Source organism: Anomaloglossus baeobatrachus, chromosome 1 (genome assembly GCF_048569485.1).
Source record: "Anomaloglossus baeobatrachus isolate aAnoBae1 chromosome 1, aAnoBae1.hap1, whole genome shotgun sequence".
NCBI lineage: Eukaryota > Metazoa > Chordata > Amphibia > Anura > Aromobatidae > Anomaloglossus > Anomaloglossus baeobatrachus.
Window position 1 is genome coordinate 589,000,907 of NC_134353.1, and position 8,360 is coordinate 589,009,266.

Sequence of the window (8,360 nt, forward strand, 5' to 3'; positions counted from 1 at the left end):
AAAACCACGAAGATTATGATGAGCAGACTGATGGTCCATCCCGTGCGGGAATGATGGACAGTGAAAATAGTGCCAAAGCTATACAATGAACAGAGTACCACACTGAAGGGCGTGACATCCTGGCAGGAAAGGAAGAAAAGGCTGAAGGTGACACTGCAGAGACCCCAGAGGAAGTTGAAGGTAATGCTTTGAAGACCCAAGAAATAGCTGGTGCTGAAGTGAAGCGAGCCTCTGAGGAGGTGAAGTCTGGATTAGAGGTCTCATCCGGGACTGAGAGCCTGCATGACCTGCTTAGTAAAACCAAGATGGAAGATATAAAGATTGTCTTGGGTAAGTGGAGTAAGAAACCCAAAGGCTCTGAAGCTGAGGCAGATGTGCTGGCAGGCGGTGACGTGCTGCCAGAGAAACTGACAAATCGGGACAACAGTGGTCCATGGGATGAAGTCATGGAGAAGTAGCCGGCCCCAGAGTTGAAAGCGGAATCCTCTCCTGCTTCTGAGCAAGCTGATGAGCCACCTATCTGTGAGGCGGCTGAAGGTGAAGCAGCTGAGACCCAAGAGAGGGTTGACTATGACATAAACGCACCCCATGAAGAGGCCGGAGGTGTAGAGGTGGAAGAAGCCTCTGAAAAAGTGTGCCGTGGACCAGAGAGGTCCGCAAGTGAAGACTCAATCAAGGGGATGGTGAAAGACCATCTGAAAAAAAAAATACTTCTTAGGCAGGATACTGAGAGTCGAGTAAGCGAGCTGGAGAATGAAGTGGCAGAGCTCCGAAGGTGCTTGGCAGAGTGCCAGTCCAGGTCCCAGGTAGCCTTGGAGCAGATGGAGCGGCGAGTGTCGATCCTGAACAAACTTGTTGAAGCAGGGGAGGCCCAAAGAGAGCGGACTCTGGAAGCTAAACTGGACAATCATGTGGAAGAGGCAGGGAAAAATGAGACTTCTGTAGTCAAGTACAGGGTGGATATACCTGAGGACTTAAGAGAAGCGTGTGCCACCGAGTGCATGCATGAAGAATTTAAGAAAGCTGTGAGAGCGTGTGAGGTTTACTGTACCCCAGAGGCTGAACAATTAGTGATATTGTCCACCACTGAAATTACTCGGCAGCGGGTGGCTATTCAAAAGGACATGCACTTCAGATGTGTTCGTGTGAAGTGGAAGGTCCAGATCCAAAATGAAGAACCACTAGACAGCTGGAGTATAAAAGGAAAGTGCAGAGTCTGGCGGAGGATATCGTCCAAGTACCCTGTGCTCTAGTAGGGAGAGTCATCGGAAAAACCGGACGAGTCATGCAAGACATGGTGAATAAGTCGGGATTGGTGAGATTAAGAATTCCTGCTGATCACGAGAACAAGATACCCAGGGAAGCTGGTATGGTTCCGTTCATCTGTGTCGGGACTGTAGAGAGTCTTGGAAATGTACGAAGTCTTCTTGAATATCGGGTGAATCATATACGTGACATGGAGCAGTTGAGGCACGAAACACTGAAAATTGAGGAGCAGCTTCGCCAACTGTGTGGAAGACATCAGCCGTCTTCCACCCATTGTTCGGGGGAAAGAAGAGGAAAGCAGAATGTCGGTCCAGTAGTTGGGACATGCGATAAAATAAATTGTCAACAGAGAAACAACCTACGATGTGCTGTAGATAGTGGCCAATATGAGCTTAGAGTTCCCGACAGTAGCCTTGGGGGTACACCAGCAAACCTAGGTTCGGACCGGACCATAGGTTTGACAGGGAACAAGTCTCTCTACTGCGGTGACCCTGGGAGGGGGTCAGGGAGAGAACGGTCCCCAAATGGGACATCCTTTGACCCTAGGTTGACAAGACTGGGTTTGGTGACAGTGGCGGACGATGTCTCAGGGACTAATGCTCTTGGGCGACTGAGACGGCCCTCTCGACTGGGAAGGCACGGCAGCATGCCCTGTCTCGGGACCCCAGGTCGTTGGCAAGTTTGAACAGAGGCGGAGGGTATGTGAGACATCAACCGGCTGTATTATAAATTGCCAGTATGTTTTGCAGAAGCATTGGTGCTCTGCAATGTGAGTATTGGCTGAGACTTGTGGTTCCACAGGATTGCATTACATGCAGAGTCATGGAAGGGTGTATGAGGCTGATTAAACACTCCTTACCACCTGTGGGTTTGGCTCCAAGGGTTAAATCAATCCTGTGTTTCTAAACCTGGAGCAAAGTGTCTAGGGCAGTCTAGGGGAGATTGGCTCTAGAATGTCAATATGTGTGCTGCAGAGGGTGAGAGCAGAAGCAGGGTGTTTGCTCTGCTACGGTAAGAAGACCTTCTGTAGAAGGTATGGGCTTTAAAGCCCATGTGTAAAGCCTGGCTGGAGACAGGGGGAACCTGGTAAGGACATTAGCCACCTTCAGAGGAAGGTAACCAGGATTGAAACTGGTGTCTGAATACTAACAAGGGTCAGGGACACCTGTGTGGAAATCCAACAGTGTTTGGACTTTATATTATGTATTGGTCTTTGAGGAGAAAGCCAAGGAATGGCATCCTTATGTTATGTGACCTAGTATAGTTTATCGAGCTGTTAATAACCCATATGGGATGTTAAAGTGACAAATTGCTCCAGCGTGCTTTAATCCCGCTACCTGACGCGTGGTCCCCCATACCCTCGGGACCCACAGACACACCCCCGACTCAGGCTCTGCTGCGAGCGTGAGCCGAGTGTCATGCGACTGTAACCCGATCTTGCGATCGGGTCACAGCTGTGAAGCTGAGTGCGGGTGCTGCGGAGGAGAGGGAGGGGTTAATCCCCCCATCTCCTGCATTGTCAGCCTGTGCGCATATCGCACTGCACTGGGATAACATCCGAGTGCAGTCCTATGTATCTCTCGCACCCATTCACTTGAATTGGTGCGAGCGATACGGCTGTAGCAGAAAATCGCAGCATGTTGCCGCTTTTCTCGCATCCAGAATCTGGATGTGATAAAAGCTGCCCAACTGCTCGCCCTCATTGCCTAACATTGGTCAGAGTGCAATGCGGGATTTTCTCGCATTGCACTCCTCCGATTTCCACGCTCGTGTGAGCGTACCCTGATTTGTAGTCTCTACAGATCCTGACGCTATTATGACATTTGGCAATGTTTGTAAAAAACCTTCTTGTGACACGCAGATGAAGTTTGGATAGTGTGCCAGTCACACAGATATTGGTGTTCTGGCCTTCAAACTATTGATGATAGCCATAATATTAGATCAGGTGGGCTGCCCAGCACTAAATAAGTGTGCCGCACACGACAGACATCCCAATTTACCCAGCAAACACTAAAGGGCCTTGCAGTATCCTGCGTAAAATTTGAAAAATGGGTAATAAAAAGATTAAAAAATTATAGAAAATATATGAGGTATTGGTTGATATTGTGGCCAAACTATGCAAGCTTGCCATGTGCACTAGGCGAACCATAATGCTGTGTAGTTATCACTTCAAATAGTCTAGCACAGCCAATCAGGGAAACTATTCCAGGGACTATAAAAGATAATAAGTCAAGCAGTGGCCATTTTAGAATTTTACAGCCTAAAAATAGAAGGTCAGATCACACAGCATATTACACTTTGGCATAGAAAAGGCCTAAAGTTGATTGAGGTGTTCTACTGAAGTGCTGAAGCACATTGAAAATGGAAGTGCTATTCTCAGCCTATCACTAATAATCCAAAGATTGATGTGATAGGAACAAGCAGAACTTAGAAAAGGCAGAGGAACCAGAGATGTACAGTGGGTACGGAAAGTATTCAGACCCCTTTAAATTTTTCTTTCTTTGTTTCATTGTAGCCATTTGGTAAATTCAAAAAAAGTTCATTTTTTTCTCATTAATGTACACTCTGCACCCCAACTTGACAGAAAAAAAACAGAAACGTAGAAATTTTTGCAAATTTTATAAAAAAAGAAAAACTGAAATATCACATGGTCATAAGTATTCAGACCCTTTGCTTAGTATTAAGTAGAAGCACCCTTTTGAGCTAGTACCACCATGAGTCTTCTTGGGAATGACCCAACAAGTTTTTCACAGCTGGATTTGGGGATCCTCTGCCATTCTTCCTTGCAGATCCTCTCCAGTTCCATCAGGTTGGATGGTGAACGTTGGTGGACAGCCATTTTCAGGTCTCTCCAGAGATGCTCATTTGGGATAAGGTCAGGGCTGAATGGTGAAGAATGGTCACAGAGTTGTACTGAAGCCACTCCTTTGTTATTTTAGCTGTGTGCTTCGGGTCATTGTCTTGTTGGAAGGTGAACCTTCGGCCAAGTCTGAGGTCCAGAGCACTGTGGAAGAGGTTTTCTTCCAGGATTTCTCTGTACTTGGCCACATTCATCTTTCCTTCAATTGCAAACAGTTATCCTGTCCCTGTAGCTACAAAATACCCCCCTGGCATCATGCTGCCACCACCATGTTTCACTGTGATGAGGTACCTGTTTTTCTCCAAACATACCGCTTAGAATTATCACCAAAAAAAGTTCTATCTTTGTCTCATCAGACCAGAGAATCTTAGTTCTCATAGTCTGGGAGTCCTGTATGTGTTTTTTTTTGCAAACTCTATGTAAGCTTTTATATGTATTGCACTGAGGAGAGGCTTCCGTCTGCCACTCTGCTATAAAGGCCCATCTGGTGGAGGGCTGCAGTGATAGTTGACTTTGTGCAACTTTCTCCCATCTCTGTACTGCATTTCTGGAGCTCAGCCACAGTGATTGGGGTTCTTCTTTACCTCTCTCAACAAGGCTCTTCTCCCATGATGTCTCAGTTTAGCTGGACGGCCAGGTCAAGGAAGAGTTCTGGTGCTCCCAAATGTCTTCCATTTAAGGATTATGGAGGCCATTGTGCTCTTAGGGACTTTGAGTATTGCAGAAATTCTTTTGTAACCTTGGCCAGATCTGTGCCTTGCCACAATTCTGTCTGAGCTCCTTGGGCAGTTCCTTTGACCTCATGATTCTCATATGGTGTGACATGCACTGTGAGCTGTGAGGTTTTAAATAGACAGGTGTGTGTCTTTCCAAATCAAGTCCTATCAGTTTAATTAAACACAGCTGGACTTCAATGAAGGAGTAGAACCATCTCAAGGAGGATCACAAGGAAATGGACAGCATGTGACTTACATATGAGTGTCTGAGCAAAGGGTCTGAATACTTATGACCATGTGATATTTCAGTTTTTCTTGTTTAAAAAATTGTCAAAAATTTCTTCATTTCTGTTTTATTCTGTCAAGATGTGGTGCAGAGTGTACATTAATGAGAAAAAAATGAACTTTTTTGAATTTACCAAATGTCTGCAACAAAACGAGAAAAAGAGTGAAAAATTTAAAGGGGTCTAAATACTTTCCGTACCCACTGTAATTGCTAACATTAGATGGATGATGGGAAAGGCCAAATAATATAACAAGGAGCTCTATTTTTGCTTCATCAACTACAGCAAAATCTTTGCCTGTGTTGATTATTAGAAACTTTGAAATACCATGAAGGATATGGGTATGCCAAACCATCTGATTAGCTTCATCGGCATGCAAACCATGAATGTACAGTAAGATTGTAAACATGCATCATTGTTAAAGGAAATCTAAGAAAAAATTGAGATATTTAGCATACAAAAAGGGCTATTTCTATATCTGCCCAGTAGCCGCGTCAAGACAATCTCATATTACTGGGTACCTACTCTGAACTGAAGCCTTTCTCTGGATTTAAAAACCTCCATGTGTATGGGCAAGTAAGAACCTGCTACTAAAGAGTAAAATCACCTGTGGCTAATGGGGGACAACATTCCGGGGCGCGACGTGGTCCGCACGATTCATTACAGTCATATACAAGGGATTTTCCCTAGTCCAGTATGACAGATCACAACAAGAATTTTCTCCTTTGTTTATTCACCTGATCTCTGTGACCATATCCTTAGATAAACCTTGAAAAAAGCATTATGCTGAAACGTTGGTTTATGGATATGCCACATTTAAATAAATAAAGATATTTGTTATGCAACAATCTTTATCTCTGGATAACTGTTTTGTGTGTATGGGATTCTACCTTTATTGGGGAAGGGATGCATTGCACAGTCAAAATTCATGACCCCATAATCTACACAGAAAGACTGATGGCACTCCCGAATATGCAGTTTGAACAGGTGCATAAGTGAACATGACATACAATGACAAAAAAAAGACACTTGATTATGAGTCATGCCTTCTGACTGTGCACCCCTCCCCCTTTAGCCAAAGGTGATTTTATTCTCTAGTAGCAGGTTCCTACTTACCATTTTTTTCTTACATTTTCTTCAGCGGTAATGAATGTCTATATTCTTACATTCATGGTTTGCATGCTTTAGCATTACAGAGTGCAGCTGTCTTTTTTTGTCATTGTATATCATGTTCAGTTGTTCACCTGTTCAAACTGCATGTTCAGGAGTGCCATCAGTCTTTTTGTTATACAGCCGATCTATATAACATAAAAAACGCTTTTATTATACTCACCTGTGAGGCAGTCTGGTCTGCGGGGCGTCGCTAGTCTCGGTCCAACGCTTCCATTCTTCTTACTATCACCGTCCTCCTTCCCTGCTCTGTAGGGATGACGTATGACGCATGCTCCATTGTGCTCCATCGTGCTCCTGCGCACTTCTTTCTGCCCTGCTGTGGGCTGAACAAACTACTAAAATGTGCATGCACTGGGAAAGGTCAAATAACACATGTGCACTACAATACTTTGATCTTCCCCCAGCAGTGCAGAGAGAAGTGTGCATGTGCAGAAGTGCAATGGAAGACAGTGTTTGGATGACATAGGACACATCATCCACATGGAGCAGGGAAGGAGGACAGCGATAGTAAGAAGAAAGGAAGCGCAGGAGCAAGACCAGAGACGCTTATTGAACCAGACTGCCCGTCAGTGGAGTATAGTAAATCTGTTTTTTATAGTATACAGATCGGCCTGGGCACTTATATACACTATTCTAGAATGCTATATATAAGGGCTTACTGGTGGCAGCTGAAGTTTATAGAGGACAAATCTGGTGACAGGTTCCATTTAATGGCCACAGTGTGAATGAGCAACTATACATTACACTTATACCAGCAGTTATGTTGGCCAATGTTTTTGATGTTGCTTTAGCTATTGTAATTTGTACATTTGGGGGTGAGCTACCCCCCTTTCTCCCTGACTTTGATCTGTGTGCCATTTTAAATCCAGCTTTCCACAGGCAGGTGTAAACCAGTCAGGCCTAGGTTCTTAACCTATGTCTGTTTTGAGGCATTGCTGGCAAGGTGAATTACTAGAGTTAGGGGCTATTTTGATAGGGTACAATAGGATACACCTTGTCTACCAAGTACCTGATGCTTATTACATTTATTACTACTAACTCTTTACTTACTGTTGGGTATATATTAATTGCCTTTATTATAGATATTCTAAGTTTACCTGCTAATGACAACAGTGTGAATGTGCGCCTACATTACATGTATGCCAACTGGTGTCCCTCATGTTGAGGATTTGGGTTTTACTTTAGTCTTTTGTACTTTGCACATTTGCTGGTGTCCCTCCATCCCCTTCCTTTGGACCTGTCCACATTTGCGCGTTTCGTAGCATCACTTCCTCATGGAGCAGTCTGAGGAAGTGATGCTACAAAACGCCTGTCGGAGCGTGAGGCAGACCAGCTGGAGTTACAGTCCCTGTATCACTTGGTATGTTACTTTTCTTATACTTGTTCCACTTGTTGATATTGGTTTGCTTTAAGCCTAAGGTAACAGCGTATCTACCTGGGTTATATTGCATGTGGGCAGAATAGTTTCTCATATCAATTATTTAAGCAGTGTTTGCCCATAAAGATAATATGTATTACGGACAATAGGGAGGCATTTGGGCTGGTGCAGTGACATATATGAGCTAATAGCATCTATTTTTTTACATTAATCGCACTAGCAGTTTACATTAGTTTTGTACCTCATAACATATTCATTATGGACAATAGTGAGGCATTTGGTTGGTGCAAGTATATATTTGGGTCAATGGCATATTGTTTTATAACATCAGTTACACTAGCATTATTATATGACTTAAAGGGATTGTGCAATGTTACTGTATACCTCTCCTGCTACCTTGTATTTTTGCATTTTAAGCACCCTAAATAGTTGTTAAAAATGATTTTTGACCAAATATAACTTTTAATATCAGTATTGAAATAAAAATAAAGCTTTTTTTAAGAATAAGGATTTGTTAGGTTGTCACATTATTTCTCTGTTATTTCTGGGTGATTTTTTTGGTGTTCTATTGTACCTACTAAGAAGCATGGTGGAAGCTTGGTTATGTTTTGGGGCTGCGTTGCTGCATCTGGCACAGAGTGTTGTAACGCTCGCAGGTGCGAACGGGAGTGGGCCCACTGGAC